The sequence below is a fragment of the Triturus cristatus genome, chromosome 6 (genome assembly GCF_964204655.1).
Source record: "Triturus cristatus chromosome 6, aTriCri1.1, whole genome shotgun sequence".
Taxonomy (NCBI): domain Eukaryota; kingdom Metazoa; phylum Chordata; class Amphibia; order Caudata; family Salamandridae; genus Triturus; species Triturus cristatus.
This window is the reverse complement of record NC_140589.1, coordinates 1,777,931,131-1,777,953,263: the sequence shown is the minus strand read 5'-3', so window position 1 is coordinate 1,777,953,263 and position 22,133 is coordinate 1,777,931,131. Positions and strand designations below refer to the sequence as shown.

The window sequence follows — 22,133 nt, the reverse complement described above, 5'->3', positions numbered from 1 at the left end:
ACCCGCCAGGCGCACTATATGGACTGGAACACATGGGTCCGCAGCAAGGCGTGCAATTGAGGCCCTCCCTCGACCTTATGTTAATGTTTGTGATCTCTGTAGTATCCACCACATGCGACTCTACTCTGGACAACTGCATACCCCCACATACAAACCACAATACATCTAGCAGCAGTTCAATCAAAGACAGGGTCCCACAATGTTCACATGATTGTGTCAGCCGTCTGTGGGGTGACATCTGGTTGTTCATTGGAGTCTTGTGAGTCCGGCATGCCATACATTCGTTCGTCATCACTCGATAGGTCATGCTGGCTAGAGTTGGATGCATCCTCGGTCACCAAAGAGCCGCTGATTTCCGCCACTGCCTGAAGGGCGTATCGTTGTCCGCTGAGGATCAAGTCGGAGTGTGGTCCCACTGTTGGTGACGGCGGCGTTCGTGCCCCCGCAGATCTTCGCTCTCTCCGGCGGCGACGTAAGGGGCCTCTCGGCTTCGTATGGTTGTTGCCTTGGCAGGATCTCGAGGACCCTCAGCAGTGAAAGTGTCCAGCCAATCCTCCGGTGTGGTAAAAAAATGCGTTTTGTCATGTGCAACCACACGCAGGCGCGCCGGAAAGAGCAGAGAGTATTTCAAGTTGCTGTGCCGAAGTTGCTTCTTCACTGCCATATAGGAAAGGCTCTGTCTCTGCACCTGGATGGTATAGTCTGGAAAAAAACATGATTTTATGATTGTCTATTTGGACATCGTGTAGCTTCCTGGTCTCCTGGAGAATTGAGTCCCTATCTCGGTAGTCGAGAAGGCGAAGAAGCAACGGCCGCGGGTTTGAGCCTGTAGTGGGGGCCTCGTCGGGACTCTGTGAGCACGCTCTATGACAAAATGAGGCGAGTGTCTCTCCTCAGGCAGCAGGTCTCTAAGCCATTTTTCCATGCGAGAGGTAGGTTATCTTCCTTCCCAGCATTCCGGCACACCCACTATGTGCACGCTCTTCAGCATCCTCGGCTCTTCCCTCCAGGAACTCCACACGATTCAGCAAGTTCTGTACATGTTTGTCTGTCTGAACCCCCTGCGGTTTGATGTCGGCGAGCGTGGTTTCCAATACGGTGGTACGATCCGCCAGCTTCCGGTGATCTGCATGTAGGTGGGTGAGATCAATTGCCACCTTGTCTATTTTGGATTCCAGGGAGGTGCGGGTCTGGTTGATGGTTTCTTCAAGTCTCTCCATTACTGCGAGCACCGCGTCCAGTTTATTCGCCGTCTGGTCTGTAAGTCCCTGTTTAGCTATCTTATCCAATTTAGGCTTGGTCTGTGGCGGTGGGGCCGGTGTTCCTCCCGCTCCAGTTCGCACTCGGGTGCCACCCGACATGAGCCGCTGAGTATGCACACCAGTGCTGGTCTGTGTGCAATTTTAGGCCCGATACGGTGTCTCCAGGACGCGGGCCCCGCAGCGCGGCCCGCACCAACACTGGTGGGCTGAGTTCGACAACTGCGTCACACCTCGAGGGCCCAGTGGCAGATCCCTCCCGCCACACGCAGGCACCCCCACCGCAGTATGGCCGTCGTCTTCACCACACGAGACACTTGTAGAGGACGTTTTAGGTGTGGCACTCCAGAAGCAGGAGTATGTTAGTTGGGAGGGTACAGTGGCAGCCAGAGCAACAGTGCTCATCTCATGCCGGCCATAAGTGGTGGTGGAGTGTGTGACAAGATGGCGTCCAGTATTTTGTATGGCGCCGGCCCAGGGGAGCATCAATCCAGGGACCCACAGCCAGGGCTGGTGCAGTTTTACCCCAGGCGCCGCCTCACAGCCTCCACAGCAACACCAGCAGTCCCTCCTGGTTGGCAAAAACTCATGCACACCGGCGGGTCTGTACCGCAGTTAGCGATGTCCCAACCGGCGCATCAGGGCAACCACGTGGCCCAAGGATAAATCAGCGGGTCACGAGAGCCAATCCCCCAGCGGGGCTCACCTCCGTTAATCGCAAGGGTAGCGGCAGCGCAACCAATCCAGGCATCAGCTCCAGCGATCCTCCTCTCCCCGCCACAGGAACGGGCAGCCAGCCCGAGTGATTTCAGGCTGCAAGGATGGGCAGGCAGCTCAGCAAGGGTGTCGCCGTCACTCCGCCGCTTATCGGTGATGGCTTAGTGAGGCGGTGGTAGGGTGGGCAGTCGCAGCACGCCTCCTTGCAGTTACGTGATCCGCGCCATCTGCTGCGGCCTTGTGGGCGGAGTCAGGCCACGGGCTCGCGTAGTCGGGCCCAGCCGCACGGGAGCCGCACTCCGGGCGCCACACACAGGTAGAAGCCGCAAATCGGGGATCGGAGCCGGTGCAGGGCAAAAACAGCAGCGGAGCCCCAGGCCACTATCTGAAGGCTGCGCCTGGCGAGAGTCCCCGCAGGCAACTACATCCGGAGAACAGAGCCTGTTTAGGGGAGACTCCGACAGAGCTCTACCCGGGCACGTCTGCCGCCATTGCAGTCGCAGCCACGCCCCAGCCACATGCTTGGTTCATGGTGATCACAATAGAAAAGGGAGGAACCCGCTTATGTACTTCAGGCTGGGACACAGAAGGCCTGGTGGTACTGATCAGTCTGGTGCTCCTTACACATTTTTGTGATCTTCCATTAGAAGTGCTTGCTTACTGTTGGAGATGCGGAGAACAAGACTGGGACATAGTGAATATTTTGTGAGAATGCCTGAACATACCAGGCTCCTGGCGCTAAATATGGGATTACATAAAACTAGATCTCCCACATATACACTCCGAAGACTGGAATGGCAATACTACACAACACCATGGCCCTCGCAGGTCTTTTACAAGCCAACAGGCAGTGGTTCCCTACAACAATGGGTGTGGTCAAGATTTGTATTTTACGCCTCTGTAAATCTAATACGGCTTTCAGCTGTCAAACCTAGATAGAAGACATGCATGAGATGGCCTCCTTTGTACTTCGTCCTGACTAGTAGAACTATGATCCTAGCGTCACTTGTCTCCTTTTTGTCTCCAATCCCATGTAGGAGCCCATCAGGCCCACAATTCTAATTTTCCATCAGTAGGTACCCCTGCTGATGCTGGTAATTTATACTTCTTGTTACATACCCCATGGATTCGCTCCCTACCCTTGACACACCTCAGTAACTCTACATCTTTGCCTCTAGGTGCTTCCCCTCCCCTACACTTACTCACCCGTCCTGAAGAAGGCCCCACTTCCAAGACTCTCAGTTGGCTGGTTCACCAAGGGGTCAAAACGTTGACTTTTCTTTCATTTTTTATCAATACCTGGATGACAGTGATTAACTGCGGCAGTTGTTTATGATTTTGCATTTATTGTCTGTGCCAATAATTTGGCTGGTTAGGAAATCTACCATTGTATATTGATGTATGTATATGCACGACCTTTCCTTTGCACTACCACTTGCACTGATCCCACTTTTAGCACTTGTCACCTCAACTGCACCTACATTTTAAAGTTTCAAAATGTGAAATAGAGACGTATCTGTGAATCATTGATCTATTGACGCTCAAACGATTGAAAACTATTTTTCTTGATTGTATGACAAGCTTTGGTGTTGTCATAATCCTTTTGTTATTTTGATCATGAATTTGAGGTCGATATCTCCTGAATAATTTCCACTGTGACTATCTTTTTGTGCACTATTATTAACCCGAGTCCAGTGGTCTATCGGGTCACCCCTTTGATACTTAACTCTATAAACTGAAAGGCAGACTCACCCAATTGAAATGACTGTGGGGAAGGTTTCGCTCCTGAGACCCACTCACTGCTTAACACCCCCTGCAGATTGATTCCTTTGTTACGACCTTCTTTAGTTAGTCACCCAGATTACTCCCGCATTTTACTAGTCATAGATAAGCAGAAGGGTGCCTGTTGAAAGATTAAGATTTTATTAAGGACCGTAAGGAGTGTAGGTCACGATTGAGAGACTACACCTTGGTAACGTCAACACAAGTTCTATTGGCTGTATGTTCATTTGTTTGCCAAATGTATAGTATGCGTATGTTCTTCACTGAGAATACATTCTCTGTTATTATTCGAGGAAGCATGTCTAATGCTACTGCATATAGTTGTACTGTATTCTGTTAAGACATGAAACTCAAATAAAAAAGTTGATACAATAGGCTTGCTTACACTTGCGAGGTTAGAAGACCAGCACTGCACATCTGTCCAAAGCAGGATTTGCCCTACTTCACAAAAACGCAAACAATCAATGTGAGAGGTACGTAGCATCTTCTCATATGGCGGGATCCACCATTTACTTTAGCGAAGAAAAGTAAATCTGAACGAGAGTGAGAAAATACATACAAAGACACAATCAAGAGAGCCTGAAGAGGAGGTGTGACCAACCGTCAAAAATGGTAGACGTGTCTTGAGAGGGCTCTGCGTCCTGGACCCATAATCTGACAACATTACTATGCTCACACTTCGTCATCCAGTGCCCCAATCAAGGTTCAGGACGCAGCTGATGGTGCAGAACACCCAGGGTTGTGAACAGGCCGAGTGACATCGCTTGCGGGCAGAGAAGCAAGACTGGCGGCCTACCACGCATGAGACGCGAGGTCGGTGCCCTGCTGAGGCATCAACCCCGCAGCAGAGGGTCCTCTGACTTACGCTTCGTAATGAGGCGCGAGGCCGCACTGCCTCTGGAACTGCTCCGAAAAGCCCTGCTTTGCCTGTGTGCGGAGCTGAACAGCGCGCACGGACCATGCCTGAGCCGCGACGTTGCGGTAAAAGCAGTTGCAGACCAGGCGGAAATCCCGTCCCGGTGGCCTTGGGCGGAGGCTGATCTCTGGTGCCCCTGTGGCAGCGGCACTGCGTGTGAGGGATGCCACAAGACAGGTGTTCACGGGGGTGCTGAACCCCCAGTAGAGCAGATCCACACTGGGACGATCTAGGAGGCAAGCCGACCCCCGCGCTCAACAGTTCAGGTGGGGAGTGCGGGACAGAGGGAAATCGGCAGGTCCGAGGGCCTGGGCCTCCATCACCCAGGGGTTCAGCTAGAGAGCCTTGCGCGCACCCGGCCTGCTCTACAAGTGCTGGTAAGACTGTGCGGCACATTGGTGGGCGCTCTTCATATGGTATTCCTTCCCGATGCGACCCTGCTGCCTGCCCTGATTCCCGCACCTGTTCTACAAGAATTTGCTTGGTGCCTCAGACGAGAAACGCAGGAAGTAAAGAAATTGCTGGGTCTGCAGGCCGTGTCGGGCCTAGTCCTTTTATCGCCTGGGGAGTCCAGTCACTGTGCCTCGCGCCCGCACGGGCTATCCCGCAGAGACTATGGGGTGCATTGGCGGTGGCTCTCCCTTGTGGGCCCCCTTCCTATTGTGTGCCTGCTGCCAGCCCTGATCCCCCCCCCCTCCCGCCCCCCCCACGGGTCCTGCACACGATCGAGCGCAGAATCAGGAACAGACCTCCCATCACACCCCCACGGGGCACACTCCTAATCTACATGGGGCACTGTGGCACAGAGGCCATATCGCACCTAGGCCCACAGGCGAGTACCACTACCTATAGTGCAGGAGCTCAGGAGAGTGCATCAGTGTGGGGTGCAGTGTCTAGGGGCACAGTTGTGAGCACACAGACTGCTGAGAGACATAGTGCCAATATCAGCAACACTCCCCATCTCACATACAGCAATATTATTTGGAAATAAACCACACGACACCTTGTTTGTGGAGAAAATTGCTGCAGGTTTATTTGCATAACAAATATGCCAACATGGTGGGTTATCTCACAGGCGATCCAAGGGCAGGCAACCCCTCCACCGCCTGCCCACCTGATGAGCAAAATTACACCGAGGCCGTCACCAATCGGTGCTTACCAATTTTGGGGGCGGGGCTAACCCCTCCCACCGATGGACCGCCAGTCCACCTTCTTACTCACGCCCCAGAAGGGGCAGAGCGTTCCAGGCAACCCCCGGTTGCTCAGGTCCACAACTGCCCGTAGGACTAACGGGGCACCGTCGCTCTTCCAGGGTACAACGCAAGGACGTCCCTGGGGATATTTGGGCTTTGCACCCTTGTTGTGCTCCTGCAGAGGGTACCCCTCTGTACCTTACAGCCTCTGGATCGCCCCGTAACTTCGCCTGCAACACAAAATAACAAGTTAGAACACTTCTCCCCCCCCTTGTACTTACGTCAGGTAAGCGGTAGGGAGGGAAACGGCGTCGAGGGCAGCGTCAAAGAGGCCACCAGGTGGGTGAGGAGAGGCCCTTATACCTCATCCCCACTCACCCCCTACCGGAAGTGATGCTGCGCGCGGACCCCTCAAGGGGGAGGTCCCACACACTAGTCTGTCTCGTGTGCCCTAGTGTGGCACTAAGGCGGCCGCCCTCTTATGAGGGTCCCCTTCGTGGACTACGGGCAGCCCACATAGTGCCAATATCAGCAACACTCCACATCCCACATACAGCAATATTATTTGGAAATAAACCACACGACACCTTGTTTGTGGAGAAAATTGCTGCCGGTTTATTTGCATAACAAATATGCCAACATGGCGGGTTATCTTACGGGCGATCTAAGGACAGGCAACCCCTACGTCGCCTGCCCACCTGATGAGCCAAACTACACCGTGGCCGTCGCCAATCGGTGCTTACCAATTTTAGGGGAGGGGCTAACCCCTCCCACCGGTGGACCGCCAGTCCACCCCCTTAAATCACGCCCCGAAAGGGGCGGAGCGTTCCAGGCAACCCCCGGTTGCTCAGGTCCACAACCGCCCGTAGGATCAACGGACGCCGTCGCTCCTCCAGGGTACAACACGAGGACGTCCCTGGGGATATTTGGCCTTTGACCCTTGTTGTGCTTCTGCAGAGGGTACCCCTCTGTACCTTACAGCTTCTGGATCACCCTGTAACTCCGCCACAGCTCTGGGTGTGGCCACCGTCACAACCAGGGCCCCCCACCACGGCCGGCATTCCTACCTACATCCTGCTGATTTCCAGGGCCTCCTCCAGGTCCAGCAAGAATAAGTTCATGCCCACTCTGGACAGGTGTACCCCATCTTCTTCAAAACATCCTGTAGACTTGGCGTGCAGTAGCCCATGTCTGATAAAGCCGAAACCCCTTTGCTCGGTGAATTTATGCATAGCGCTGTTAAACCTCCTGCGCAAGGCCTCTACGGCCTCCCCTGACCGAGCTCCTTGCCACACTAGGCGAGGGGTTATTTCAGACCACCACAGTTTACATGTCCCCAACTGATTGCTTCGCTTACACATCGTGTCCTTCATTTCTTGCAAGAGTACCTTCCTCCCCAGAAGAGTCAGAACATTCCCTCCCAAGTGTATGACCAGGACGTTGGGTGGAGAGATACCCCCCCAGTCTCTGCTGTAGCTTTCTCAACAAACAGTTCCAGTGCATACCCGGGTATCCCAGCCAAATTATCTTGGTGGCAGAGAAGCCATGCCTCCATTTCCTGCTCTCTGCCCACTGTGCCACTCTCACGACGCCCGAATGGCCAATCACCTAGACCTTTGTTCCTGGCAAATAAAGAAATGTGTGGTTGCAAAATCTTTTATTGCGTCATGACACACCAAACGCAAAAACACTACATTGCACGTCAGTGCACACATCACTGCAAATCACACGGCATCTGGTGCCACAATGGGTTCCCCCTGTTTACATTTCAACAACTGACTGAATTTACAAGACTACCCCTGTATTTAGGCCCCTTCCTTGTTTAACTCAAGGCCGGATGTATCTCTTAAAGCACTGAGACTCCCACCGCCCCACCTGCATAATTCGTTCTGCGGACATGTCTGCCCCGAAGGCTGTCGTGGCTGCCCCTATCCGAAACAAATGGCTGCAGAACCTCTTGCCCAGCCCTATGTTGCCTGACAACTTCAAGCAAGTCTGCCTTATGTGCTCCACCTAGAACTTTGTGACTGGCGCTCTGTCTGCGTGCATGAGAAGATACCCTTCCTCAGCAGGGCCAGGTAGGCGGCGACCAGGGCCACTGGACAATACCTAGCATCGCCAAGTCGTTGCAACTAGACCCCTCTCCCCTGCCCCCCCCCCCCCTCCCCCTGGGTCTGTTTTTGACCGCCTTACTAAGATTTTGAGCGAGGCCTCCGAGAGTATTGCATCCTTACCACTCAATACCACCACCGATGTGTCATGCTTGGACCTAGCCACTAACTCCCCAATCCTAAAGGCCCCAAAGAAAGCCAGACTAAAGGTGGCTGCAAAGAGGGCTACTTCAAACGCTAAATGGGTAGCCTTGGGCACCCAATCCAGCATCCCCTGCAGAGTCTTGAAGTCGATGGGGGACCTGTTGTTCGGAGCCCGTGGCTCGATCCCAGCCCTTGAGCGCCGCCCTCATCAGGAAGGATTTAGTGGGATCGTTCTGGCCCCTCAACCTAGCGTGGTGACTGCTAGCCGACAGGTGGCCAGAAATCCAGGAGTGGCTCTTCCCATTATCCTTGGCTCATACTATGAAAGTCTGTACCCTGAGCTCCAGAGGTGGCCTCACATCTTCCCAGGCTCCCACCACCGCACAAAACCTGGCCATACAAGCCCTACAGCGCTTACTGGTCCTGGGTGCTAGGGACAGCTCGCCCAGCCCCCTCAATCGCTGTTCCACTTCAAAAGGAACCAGAGGTGTGGTGAGAAAGGGGTCATCTCCTCTCTCGCTCTCAGCCACGCCTCCCGAAACCGGCGACACCAAAAACGAGAGAGAGCGTCAGCTGCTGTGTTCTGCACTCCTTGAATGTGACGAGCCCTGCATTCTACATTGTTAAACAGGCAGGCCCGCACCAGATCCCTCAAAAGTCACAAAACAAGGGGACAGCTAGTCAACTGGGAGTTGATAGCTTGAACTACTGCCAGGTTGTCGGACCAGAACAGGACTCTCTTTGCCACCAGCACTGTAGGCCACTATTGGGAACAATTCTAACACAATTATGTTGGGAGTGATCTTTTTGTGTAGGCCACTATTGGGAACAATTCTAACACAGTTATGTTGGATGTGATCTTTTTGTGCCAAGAGTTGAGCCATCTCTCAGCACCCCATTCTCGGTCTAAGATTGCCCCAAAACCTTCTCTGCCTGCCGCATCTGTGAAGAGTGCTAGTTCAGGACTGCTCGCCCAGGGGGCCCTTCAAATGACAGAACCGTTGAAATTAGCCAATAAGTCTGCCCACATTCTCAGGTCCTTCCTCATCCCCTTGCTCAATCTCACCATGTGGTGTTTCCTCCTCACTTTGGCAGTGGCCCTGGCTAACCTTCGTGCAAAGACCCTCCCCGAAGGTATGACCCTAGTAGCAAAATTCAGCTTACTCAGGAGGCTCTGGATAAACCCAAGTGGGGCCTTGTCCTGACCTAATGCTAACTGGATCTGCTGTGCCAAGTCCCGTACTTTATTTATTTATTTCTTGTGACTTGTATAGCGCACTATAACCCAGGGGTCTCTAAGCGCTTTCTTGTCCTGTAGCAGCCTGGACTCTCCGGCAATGGTATCCAGCTCAATCCCCAGGAACGTTAAGACCTGTGCCGGACCCTCTGTCTTCACTGGCGCAAGTGGGATCCCCAGATGACTGGCCAGCTTCTGAAAATCAGTGAGGGCCTTCTTGCAATCCTGCATGCCCTCCTGCCCAACGAAAAGAAAGTCATCTACGTAATAGGTCACCCCTTCCACCCCACAGGTTTCCTGGAGGGCCCACTGCAGGAAGCAACTGAAAGCCTCAAAATAGGCACAGGAGACAGTGCACTCCATGGGCATGCATCTATCGTAAAAGTACCTGCCCTCTAGCCTGAAATCTAGCAGGTGTTGGCTGCTTGGGTGGACCGGTAACAAGCCGACAGCGGATTCGATGTCTGCTTTCGCTAACCAGGCCCCCTTGCCCGCCCTCCTCACTAAGTCCAGTGCCACGTCCAGGGTACAGTACGTCACTGAACTGAGCATAAGCCCTCCTTCAACCCATGGTTAACCGATTTCCCCTCTGGGTAAGACAGGTGGTTAATCAGCCGAAATGACCTTGGTTCCTTCTTGGACACCACCCCCAAGGAAGAGACAACAAAATTTGTCCAAAGGGGGGGCGCAAAAAAGGGGCGTCGAGGGCAGCAGCAAAGAGGCCGCCAGGTGGGTGGGGAGAGGCCCTTATACCTCGTCCCCGCCCACCCACTTCCGGAAATGACGCTGTAGCGGGCCCCTCAAGGGGGGGGTCCCACGCACTAGCCTGTCTCGTGTGCCCTCATGTGGCACTAAGGTGGCCACCCTCTTATGAGGGTCCCCTTCGTGGACCACGGGCAGCCCACAATCTCATAATTATACATGAACAAAGCAAACCCAACGACGGACCAAGGTCAAGCACTTAGATTCCTACTGTTTTCCTTATTAATAAAGTACAGTGTGTCTGTGTACGTGGTGCAACAACTTCCAGCATCCGTCGTTGTTAGATGCAGGGCGGGACCAAGAATTTTTTCACAAAGGAAGGTGCACTCAAATAACCAAGTCCAAATTGATGTGTATTCCAAAGATTTTCTCTTGATCTTCGTATTTATTAAAGAAAATAGGCAGCCAACGCGTTTCGTTCCTAACACACATGAACTTCTTCAGGGCATAAAATAGGTAACACAAGTAATTCTATTCCATATTCGTAGAGTCAGGGGAAATCCAAATCATAATAACGTTTCGCACAGTAGGTGTGTAATAGCACATCCACAAGCTAAAAATGAAGACAAGATCTCTTTTTACTGATACGTTGCGTGTCGTACACAATATTCAATCAAATTGGTTAGGAATCCATTGTTGGACCAATTAATCCTAGTGTTGTCAAGGAATCCGACGGCATGATAACCGGCAGAGAAACAGCTCTCTGCCGGTTATCATGCCGTCGGATTCCTTGACAACACTAGGATTAATTGGTCCAACAATGGATTCCTAACCAATTTGATTGAATATTGTGTACGACACGCAACGTATCAGTAAAAAGAGATCTTGCCTTCATTTTTAGCTTGTGGATGTGCTATTACACACCTACTGTGCGAAACGTTATTATGATTTGGATTTCCCCTGACTCTACGAATATGGAATAGAATTACTTGTGTTACCTATTTTATGCCCTGAAGAAGTTCCTGTGTGTTAGGAACGAAACGCGTTGGCTGCCTATTTTCTTTAATAAATACGAAGATCAAGAGAAAATCTTTGGAATACACATCAATTTGGACTTGGTTATTTGAGTGCACCTTCCTTTGTGAAAAAATACACAATCTCATAATTGCCTGACATCCTCGCTGATAACTTGCTAAAGCTGCGGGCTGCATCAGGATCGGTCCTGCCAGGTCACTAATTACACCCACCGCTCCCCACAGCACACATTGGAACATGCAGCCAAGCAATGGGTCGGAAACGAGGTGGGGCGACATAAGCCCTTTCACAACCAGACACCATGGCCACACATCCAGAACATGAGGAGTGAGCACGAGAGGTGGTTTCGTCCCTGGTACTGGACACCAAATTAGACTCAGTTCTCAAAGCAATGAAGAGACTGGGTACCTCCCTGGTCTAAACCCATACCTCACTTGAAGACCGCATAGATAAAATCACTGTGGACTTTATACTATAAAATGACCACAGCAAGCTCACAGGCAAAGTGCGTGACATGGAACTCGCGGAGGACCACCCCACTGCAAAAAAGTGGAGCCGCCATAATGCGAGACCTGTTAAAAACGAGAACACCTCGTAGAGCGCCAGGCTGAAGACACGGCGGGGCGCTGCCGCAGGATCAACATTCAAGTGATTGGTCTGCCTTAAGGAGCAGAAGACTGACGCAGTTGGATACACCCAACACTGGCTGCAAACTCTGCTCTCGCCGGGATTGCTCTCCCCCTCTTTTGTAGTTGAGAGGGCACACCGCTTACTGGCATCGCGTCCACCACCCGGGGCAAGGCCTAGGCCCTGCCTCTTCAGTCCCCTAAACTTCAAGGACCGGGACACAGTGCTACGTGAGATCCGTAAGCTCGCAAGGAGTGAGGGTTGACAATGCCAATGTACTCTTCTTTCCTGACTACGCTATGGGAGTGCAGGGGATAAAGGGGGTCCTTTTTAGAAGTGAAAAGGCGGTTGCGCAAACTGAACATCCGCTACTCCCTCCTCTTCCCAGCCCGCCTTCGCGTCAAGGCTGGCGGCACCACACACTTCTTTGATGAAGCAGAGGAAGCCTGGACATGGTTGGAGTCCAATGACCGTCAAGGAGCGTCCCCAAGATACGAGGAAAATACGCAACCCGCTCACCTCCACACGAAAAACCGTCAGAGGAAGAGTCAACGCGCCAAATACACACAGCCCTCCCAACCCGGCGCAGTCCAGAACCTAGTGCAAATGATACACGAGCATAGGCCGCTGCAACGCTGGGCACCTACGGCTCCGAAAGAGAGCTTGACACCTGACCTGACCGTTCCCCCAGCGAGGGTAACTCCTCGATAATCTGGCCCACTGCCGAGGAAACTGGTCTGCTCCCTAGCATCATGCCTTGAACGGCAAATGAACTGTTCTAAGATATTGACTCTGCTACCTATCATGCACCACACTCTACGACATAGCGCACTCCCCGCGAACCCACGGCGACCCGACACGCCTGACCCGCTCCAACACTTGCCATGGCAACAAGTATGTACTCTGGCATTTCTCCCCTGCCCCATTCACTCACCTGACACAAAGCTTTGTGAGCTCAGCGAGATGATACATTGGGGCCTACATCGCAAGCAAGTACAGGAAACCCACAACACCTTTGAAACACACCACCACCTAGTACCTCTGCAAAATAAGCCTTTAGTTGTAGTGGGACGTTTTCTCCACAGTTTGAGCACATACATGTTGTCCCTCTGCTCTGACATAGTTGGCCCCTGTTCTGCTTTCCTGTTTCTTTCCTTGACCCCCCTTCTCTCCTCCAGCCCTCGCTTCAAGAATTGAAGTATGACACCACTTTTGCCTGGGCAATACAAGCAGGTGCGGCCCCCCATCTGCAACCCCTGGCCATCATCTCTGCCCACTACAGACACATGCCACGCGCGTGCCCCCCCTCCCCTCCCCGAATCATGTTGTCCATTAAACTCTTGTAATGTGAGGGAAATGCATACACCAGCGCGTGCTATGTAACTTAAGCCCATCTTAAACGCCAATCAACACATACAGCGCTGCTACAGGAAACATGTCACACTCCCAGAAATTCACTGCCTCTGACACAGGTGGCATGGGAAGGTATACAAAACAGGTTACTCTTCACATGCTAGAGGGACACTGAAATGGGTAAGGCCAGGAACCCCATTTTAACCAAGAATTGCTGAAGGATGCAGTTGAGCGCTATGTCTTTGTGGCCGGTCGCTTAGATGGAAGGCACATACTGCTCGGGATGGTGTACGCCCCCAACACTGAGCAGACATTCTTCTGTCACCCTATCAGGTGTACTAGCACGTTGGAGCACCCTTCCCTCGCTTATAGGAGGGGACTTCAACGCAGTACTAGACACTGCGTTGGGACAGTTCCCTCCCTCCTTTCTCACACACGTCAGCAACATCCAATGCTAAGTCACTAGCAACTGGCTGCATCACTGGCACCTAACGGATATCTGGGGCGCACAGTACCCTGGGACCAAAATCTACTCCTTTTACTCCCCGCCACATACTCTACATGACCGCATTGACCGTTTCGTGGGCTCAGCAGAGCTGTTCCCTGGGTACCATCACACAGACTACCTGGGGCGCACACATGCGGACCACAATCCCCACCTTTTTCAGATCCAGTGGCTTGGAATTGGTCAAGTAAGTTAATTACAAGTTGGAGGCTTGTGTGTGCTGCGCACAATTCACCTGGTGTATTTACACCATTGCTTCAACAGAATCCGCATGATTTACTATTTTATTCATGAAATTAAATTTACTGTTCCACTGGTACATATATTCAATTGTAGTAACGCAAAACAGTAATACAAAATGAAATTTTTACATACTAAATGAATTAGAATACATCATTCATTTGTTTAACATAGATGCACGTTTCAAGCAATATATCTGACAATTACAGAAATACATTCATGAGTAGTCGCGCCCAACGCATTTCGGAACCGGACGGTTCCTTCCTCAGGGGAAATTCTGTGTTTACATGACTGAACTGTCAGGGACCGATTTTCCAATATGGTGGGAGCTCTCTACGATCTGATGTGTTAGCAGTCTCTAAGTTGTGTTACTTGTGTAATCTATAAAGAGGTTTTGGTAGATAGCTGGTATTCGCCATAAAGAAGGTTTTGGTCAAGCCACATGCCTATGGCGCCTTCAGCCAGCAGCTATGGAAGACCAGCCCTATCGTGCAGGCCTGCGCGAAGCCATATGTACTTTTTTTTACACCAATACAGGCTCTGAAACAGATGCAGGGTCGGAATGGGAGGCTCACAGAGTAGTGATCCATGGTCACTGCTTAGGCCTTAGCTGGGGCATCCGTAGGCAACTACACAGAGAGGTGACATCTCGAGCAGTCGCTCCCTAGGCTGGAGTCCTCCGTGGTGTCAGATCCCACGGGCACACAGCGCTTAGTAGAGGCAAAACGCAAGCATGCAGAGTTACTGGAAAGGCATCGATACCTAAATTACGTCTCCCAGTCTGCTCGTACTGACGCCTCTGCGGATCAAGCCGGTCGCTTGCTGGCATGGTTGATAGCGCCATCAGCCAATTCTCGCACTACGCTCAGTCACCTGCTGCACACCCAACAGGAGATTCATGCTGAATTCGGTAAGCACTACATAGCACTATACAGCTCGCTTGTCGCCGTGGACCCAAATAGGCTGGAAGAGTTTCTCTTCCCTCTCCTTCTACCCACAATTACACCGCAGCAACAGACGGAGTTAGATGAACCGATCACTCTATTTGAAGTTCAGGAAGCCATCAGAGCACTGGCCACCGGGAAAGCCCCTGGCCCTGATGGCTTGCTGGCTGAATACTACAAGGCATATGCCTCAGAACTGGCCCCCCACTTGCTAGCCCTCTATGAAACCCCACATGAGACATTAAGGCTGCCAAAGTTGCGGGAATCTCTACTAGTCTCCTTGCCGAAACCAGAATCGAGACCGGGAGCTGTTAGGCTCTTAATGCCCACTGGTGCTCCTAAATACGGACTACAAAATTCTGGCAGAACGCCTGCCTCCCCCTGATCCCAGCATTGGTCCATGCTGACCAATTTGGATTTGTTCCGTCCCTTAGCATGTTCCTAAACCTGTGCCCCTTCTTACGCATGTCCAGATATTCAACAGATCGGTGACCGCACTTGTGGTGCATGCTCCTCAACCTGGAGAAGACCTTTGATACTCTGGAGTGGGATTACCTCTTTGCCGTCCTCTCTAGATGTGGCCAAGGCGATGGTTACCATTGCCTGATAAAACTTTTATAGCAATTCACAGAGGTTAGCAGACACACACACTCAACCTCCGACACTAGGCATTGGACAGTTGGAACATTTTCCATGACACTAGGAGATTTAATGTTTAATCCTGGCATTACCACTTTGTCAAAATATGCTGGTTGTGAACTATTTAAAATCTGGAAAGGTTATAGTTTTAGTGATAGAAGTTCCTGAGCCTCCATGGGAACCACCCGCCCAATCAGCTGATGTGTATGGAGCAAGGTGGGAACTAATGACCCAGAAGGCATGTTTTTATTTTTAATCTCGGCCTCCTCTTGAGACAAACTGTGCACTCTTTGGTAATCACTTTCTTAACATGTTTCTTTGCTCTATTTTTTTTTTTTTTTTTTTTTAAAGACACGGGAAACTCAAATCAAACTAAACACTGGTAGTGAGTATTTGGTAAGAAAATAGGATGCAACCCAACAATCACTTGGTTTTACCCGTGGGGAGAGAAATACCAAGCTTCATAGGCAACTCACTAAAACATGGTTCAATTAGAAAGTTATGACTCTTGAAACAAAGAGTGCTGCACTGTGGCGTTGTTCAAGGCTTTAGGTGGATGGGTCCCTTCAGGTCTCAGAACTGCTAGTAATTAAAATCAGACATGGAAACGGATCTATGTGGCACTATATTTACAGACTGACAAACAACAATGATCGATTTCTGAATAATTCATGTAAAAACATTACAGTAAACCATATCTGTTTTTTGTTCCTGTTTATGTTTAACATGAATCCCTATAGTGTGCCGGGTGGCACACTATAGGGATCTCATAAATTTAGTTTGTGTAAGCCACGAGCCCACCTCTTTTTGCATCCCACTTAAAGCCCCGGTGTTGGCACTCCTGTTTCACCAGATGGCTTGATAGTCTAATCGTATCCTTCCTATGCCTTTGAACCCTTAATTGCCATTATGCAATGGAGATGGGCAAGTCACTGAAGCCTCAAGTTAAGCTCGAGCTAGAGGACTTAATATGGCCCAGCTTGCTGTTCTCTTGGATTCTGGAACCCAAACAGAGCCAAAACATCATGTGGCTTGTCTGCCACCTGTGCTCTAATCTCTTGCACCAAGAAATAAAATCAAAGCATTAACTTTTGATGCAAAATGAGAGCGAAAGCGTTACCCATCTTGTAGCTGAAGTGCAGAATATGAAAGAAAAAAAAACTGAGATTCCTCCCAGATTCAGAACTTGACTAAACTGTGTGATCCAAGCAATAATTTTATTTCTCTTTGCCTCCTTTTTCTTCATTTCAAACACACAAAAGCTGATGAGAAGAAGCTTGCAACAAGCTTATCCACTGGCAATCGCTTAGGGTAGCATTCCAACCTATTATGGCTGAAATTAATTCAAGCATTCCATCCATCATTTTTATGGTTAGTTCAGTATGTCACCCTAAGTGGGACGAGTATGCCCAAACGTGGGTCCCATGCACATTGTGTCAATGGAACCAAGTCACACCTGGCTGATGAGCCCTAACTTGTGTTCCGGTTCCTTAAGGACCTGGACTATTCAGACTCAAACAGGCCAAGAATGATTTGCATATGGCTAGGTCCAAACTAAGGTAGCACGGTGTTCAAAATAATCAGGGACTGAGATGGAGCAGAGATGGTGGAGATTAATTCAAGAATTCCAGCCATTACTTTTGTACATGTTGGCCTATTCCTCATTTTCACATACAAGCACAACTTGAAATACATGAGGGTGTGCACTGTACAAATCCTCCTCGTGTTTGAGTCAATAGACTATAATCTTATTCCATTTATAGCAACAACCTAGGCCACCAAGAGATTGAATGTTTCTATGCTCATTATTTTTAAAGTATCACTTTTAATGAATGTCACTCAATGCAGTGATAGAATCTGATGTACTAGGGTGAAATGCATCTGCATAATAATGAAATACACTTTTGAATAGATTTTATCAGATTTTACATGTTTGTTCCTTCATTAAAAACTAATATTCTCCTTAAGATAAGTGATGCAGGACACCTTAGCTTCTGTCTCTTTACCCGAGTCAATGTGTCAATACATGTTTGCCCTTTAACAGCTTTCTTACTCCTCAGTCAAGTAAAGAACAGCCTAGTGCTACTATTCACTAGGGGACCACATACAATGGTCATGGGGGCTTAAAGCAGACCGTGAACAATACTTTGACTATCCCTGCTCTTTAACATTTGACATCACCATCAGAGTGTCAACAGCTGTGCAAGTACGTCCTTGGCTGGCTGTCCAAGATGATAATCCTCCTGGTGGACTGGTGGATACAATATGTACCTTCAGAATTATGATCTCTACTCATCTACCATTCATTCGGAGAGTGATCGCGCCCCAGTGATTAAATATGTTCCACCCTAAGAATGGTGGTCATCTCCCATCAAGAAAAAGTAACAGCAATGTGTTATCCTGAGGTCATCAATCTGGCCTCCATGAATCTTAAAGATAAATAGTCGTAGGGGCAACCACGTAGTTATTTTTTTATTGGAATTTCTAAGAGACAACTTATAACTTGGCAGCAAAACCACCAAATGGTTAAGGGCACCCCTATCTCGAGGCTCGTGTGGGGTTCCACTTTGGGAATCCTGATTTTGTCCTATACTGAATACAACCCATCTCTTTCGATGACTAATGTCCATGGGATGACTCCATCCACGAAAAACAACCGTTCCTTATCCTCACGATGGCCTTTTTCGCCCAATGTACTATTTAAACCCTCGACACTTACAACCGTGGGGGGATAACCCATTGTACATAACGGTTTAATGTGACACGGTATCTTCCCTTCACCCACATACAAACAACTCACTCCAAAAACGATAAGCATCTCTGTTGACATCAGTCTGTGCACGCTCCTCGCAAAAGCCCTTTACTCTCCGCCTCCCACTCTTGCTGCAAATGTCACATGCCTAGCTAGCTCTCCGGACGAGCAACTGTCTGCTTTTCAAAGAGCTAAGGCGGGAGCAACACAATCAGTCATGCATTTTTGCAACCGAACAAGACCATTGGTAGTACACTACTGGAACCCCAGGCGTGGAAGATGGCTTCGAATGGGCATAGTTGCAATCGCCCCTACACTCACCTGTCTGGGTTGGGGCCAGGGTGAAACCAGACATACACTGCCAAATCCTCGTGCACGGCTGGTCTGGATGCTTCTGCCCCTCACTCCCCCAACCTGGGGAGGGGATGTACTGCCCCAGAGCACGCTTGGGAATCCTCACCCAGCCTGGGCGGATAGCTCGTTCCCGGAGAGCCTCTCTTCAATTCCAAGCCTGGGGCTCTGCAATTCTCCAAGGGGGTCTTGTTAACCTGGTCTGATCCCCTTTAGAATGAATCTTGTCTCCAATTCATATGGTGGTTGTCGTGTCCTCAACTCATACGGTGATTGTCGTGTCCCCTTCCATCGAGCGTCTTGTTTCCGCCCAGTTAGTGACTGTATTTTCTCCACAATCTCTCTATTAAACCTTTAAATGTGTTTTTTCTCCTCAGCCTGTGGCACTCGGGTGATCAAGGAGTATTTCTTCTCCAGTTTGTCGATCCTTTGCCTCCCATGAGTCTCTCTTCTGTGTCTGTCGCAGATAGATATTCATTTGGGGTGTACAATATTCCCCTACGTATCCAGCTGTCAGACCTTCGATTAGGGGCGGCGAGGGGAGGTCCCTCTTATAGGGCGTGTAAATAGCAGATCACTCTCCAAGAAAAGGATTATAGCAGGCTTGGCGTTAAGTTTTCTTCGCGGGTGTCTGCATATCTGACCTTCTACCGGGTTTCTAATCCCGAGTCTGGGTCTTTTTCTGGGGGGGTCTCTGCTTGCATTATCCAGCTGTCAAGACTTCCCTTGTGTGTTTGTTTGTGCGGTCAGTCTGTAGCTGCTAGCTCTTTCCAGTAGGTGACTGTAATTCCAATGAATTCCCCGAACTTGGGTATATAGTGTGTTTCGTTTGATTCTGACCAGCGAGTGTCTCGGAGCTTAGAGACGTTCCCTGGTGTGGCGGGTGCGTCTCAGGCGCGCACAGAGCTGTGCTTGAGAGAGACAGCGGACGAATGTTTCGCCGCTTGTTCTGGCTGGCAGTGCCAAGGTGCACTTTTTCTTACACCTTGTATTGCTGCCTTCAGTGTTCTCTCTGCGCCCGTGCCGCACTCACCCTCGGACCCTGCAGCGCCTCCCTCTCTCCCTCCACGACTGTCTCCCAGACTCTCTTCCCTCCCCCGTAGCCCCCTTCTCCCTCCCTCTCCCTGCGCAGTGCTTTCGTCGCTCTAGTCAAAATGTGTCTATTCAGCTTCTCCGCGAAGCGGCTCCCGCCGCCATGTTCCCACCCCCTCACACAAACACGCGCAGGATTGTTTACGCGCGTGCGCCATGACGCAGAGGGGAGGTAGGCCTGTCAGCTCTCGCAGACTTGTCGTCGCAAAACGCAAATATGTGACCACCATCTTGGTGTAGGGAGGAGGGTAGTGTGATTGGATGTCTTCTTGCCTGGTAGTGTTCTACCGGAGAATGGCCAGTATCTGCCATCTTGGTAAAGTAGTATGTAGTGTCTAGCAAGCCGGAACAGGGGCGCTTTGGGCCGCAATAAATACATGTGAGGGTCGTTAATTAACTACGCGCAAGCGCGATAACACGTGGAAGTCTGATTATTATTTTTTCGAGGATCTTCTTGTTGTGAATGTTGTCCATGGATCTTGCTGATCTTTACAGAGAATTACTAATGGTAGCTTTAGTGTTCTTATTGCACTGTCGAGAATCCTCAGGAAGACAGTTATCAGGAATGTCATTGACAGGTTGTTTACACAATGCAACTCTTTTGAGATTCCATCATTTCCCATCCTCCAAAACGACAGCGTTTTTTAAAATTTGGGATATGCGTTGCGGATCAAAAAATTTGCTGCTGTTCTTTGGAACAAAACCAGGTTTTTAAATCCTAACCCATTGACCAATAGACACGTTAACATCACGTGTATTATGTTTTTTGTCATATGACTTTTTGTATTCATTGTGCTTATAATTAGGGCTCCCGGTTTTATGGTATTTATTTTTTTGCCATTTCCGTCTGTATTTATCCATATTTATTTTTTGGGCTTTTTTTCTGTATTTATCCATATTTATTTTTGCCACAAGCAAAAGGCGACGCTACAGCTAGTATTTTTCCACATTTATTTACACCATACTGCCCCACTGAGAGAAACTCGCACTGCCTTCAGCACAACTCAATTGTGCTGCGACTAAATTCAAATTATGCACTAGACAACAGTAAAATGCTGTCTGAAAAAAAATGAATAACACCCTGGAAAAAGCAAACACTCATAGGGAATGCAAGAATAAGCAAAGCATGTGAACTGTAATCAGAAAAAAACATGGTTACCTTAACGGTTTTAAACTCATTATTCAGAAATCAGTAAGTGATTTTGCCTGAAAAGTTCAAGACATGGCTACAGGACCAGGAAGGGACCCCTTTCAATGTCCATTGCTTATATCCTTTCAAAATATATGCAGTTTGGTTTAAAAAAGACCACATCCCCAAACACAGAGCCGCATTTTATAAGCTAAAAAAATTAAAAAGTTGAAAACGATCATATTAAACGTTTCCACTCTACCCATCAACCAGGTATTGCAGTCCCTTTAGGAATGGCGCACTTACCCACCCTGGGAAAACATTGTTGTTCAAAGAAAGAAGATAAAAAGAAAGTAGCGCTTTCACTGGCAAACTCTGTAAAGTGGCGCTAATGTGTGTGGGTGTAAATAACAGTCTGACCTGTCTGCTGTCCACTCTGTATTGCTTTATTTAGGTATTTAACTATTTTTTCTCTCCATTCCGAGGTTTTTCTTTTCAATAGAAAACGGTCAGAAAATGAGGACATTTACAGCCAAAGTGTTCAGCCTTTTTTGGATCAATTTCACAGGGGAACAAATAAAGAAAAGGAGAGGCAAGAGAGAGTACCTTAAGAGCTGCCTCTTGAAATCAGCACGTAAGCAGGAGCGAGACAGAGACAGAAAGAGATGGAGGAATAAAGAGAGGCAGGTCAGGAGTAGTGGACACGGTCCTTGCCATGAAGGAAAAGAGACAGCGTTTATTTTTTCTTCGTTCTCTGCCCTTCCCAGAACGGCTGAGCCTTCCTGCAGCATAACAAAAGGCAGAGGGCGGGGGGCCTCTGACTCCAGGCAGGTCAAGTGCAGGGCCATTAGGTAGCGCTTTCGCATGCTAATGGCCCTGCGATAACAGCAGGGAGAGGGGAAATTCTTTTGTCCCATCGTCCCCCCACCCTTGTCCCCCCACTCCAAAATCTGGGGGGGATATATCCCCGCGCCCCCCACACTTCCTACGCCCATGAGGCACACACATATAATTGCAGACATTTTTCTATCTATTTTACCCGTCCTGACTAATAGGAAAAGTTAATTCATAACACACAGAGTGCTACGACATTTTTTTAATGCTTAAACCACATGAAGTATAGTACGGAGCTGTGCCTGGCTGAAAAAAACATTTAACCTTTGAGAAGTAATAGCATTAGAAACTCACGTTCAAACAGCTAGAGGCTTTATCAAAAACAAAAGCATGCCCCTCACCAGTAGTAATGAGGCTTTGTTGGTTTTTCACCCCTTCTAGAGCCCCTGCATCGCCACTCCGACTATTGCTGGAAGAATTAGCACGTTACACAATACTGCCCTGTCAGCTGAAACCCAGAGGCATTGGGTTTTTGCTTGCAGGAATCGGGAGGCGGGAGACTAGCGCGGCA

At 49.7% G+C, this 22,133-nt stretch overlaps 1 protein-coding gene across 1 annotated transcript in view; it reads right to left on the bottom strand.

Moving 5' to 3' along the window:
* Positions 1 to 19,654, bottom strand: part of NCOA1 (nuclear receptor coactivator 1) — a 1,112,411-nt gene extending 1,092,757 nt beyond the window's left edge. The window contains exon 1 of the mRNA XM_085613077.1: positions 18,478 to 19,654. The gene's annotated coding sequence lies outside the window, so the exon portion shown is untranslated. The remainder of the gene's footprint in view (positions 1 to 18,477) is intronic.
* Between the last annotated feature and the right edge of the window lie 2,479 nt (positions 19,655 to 22,133).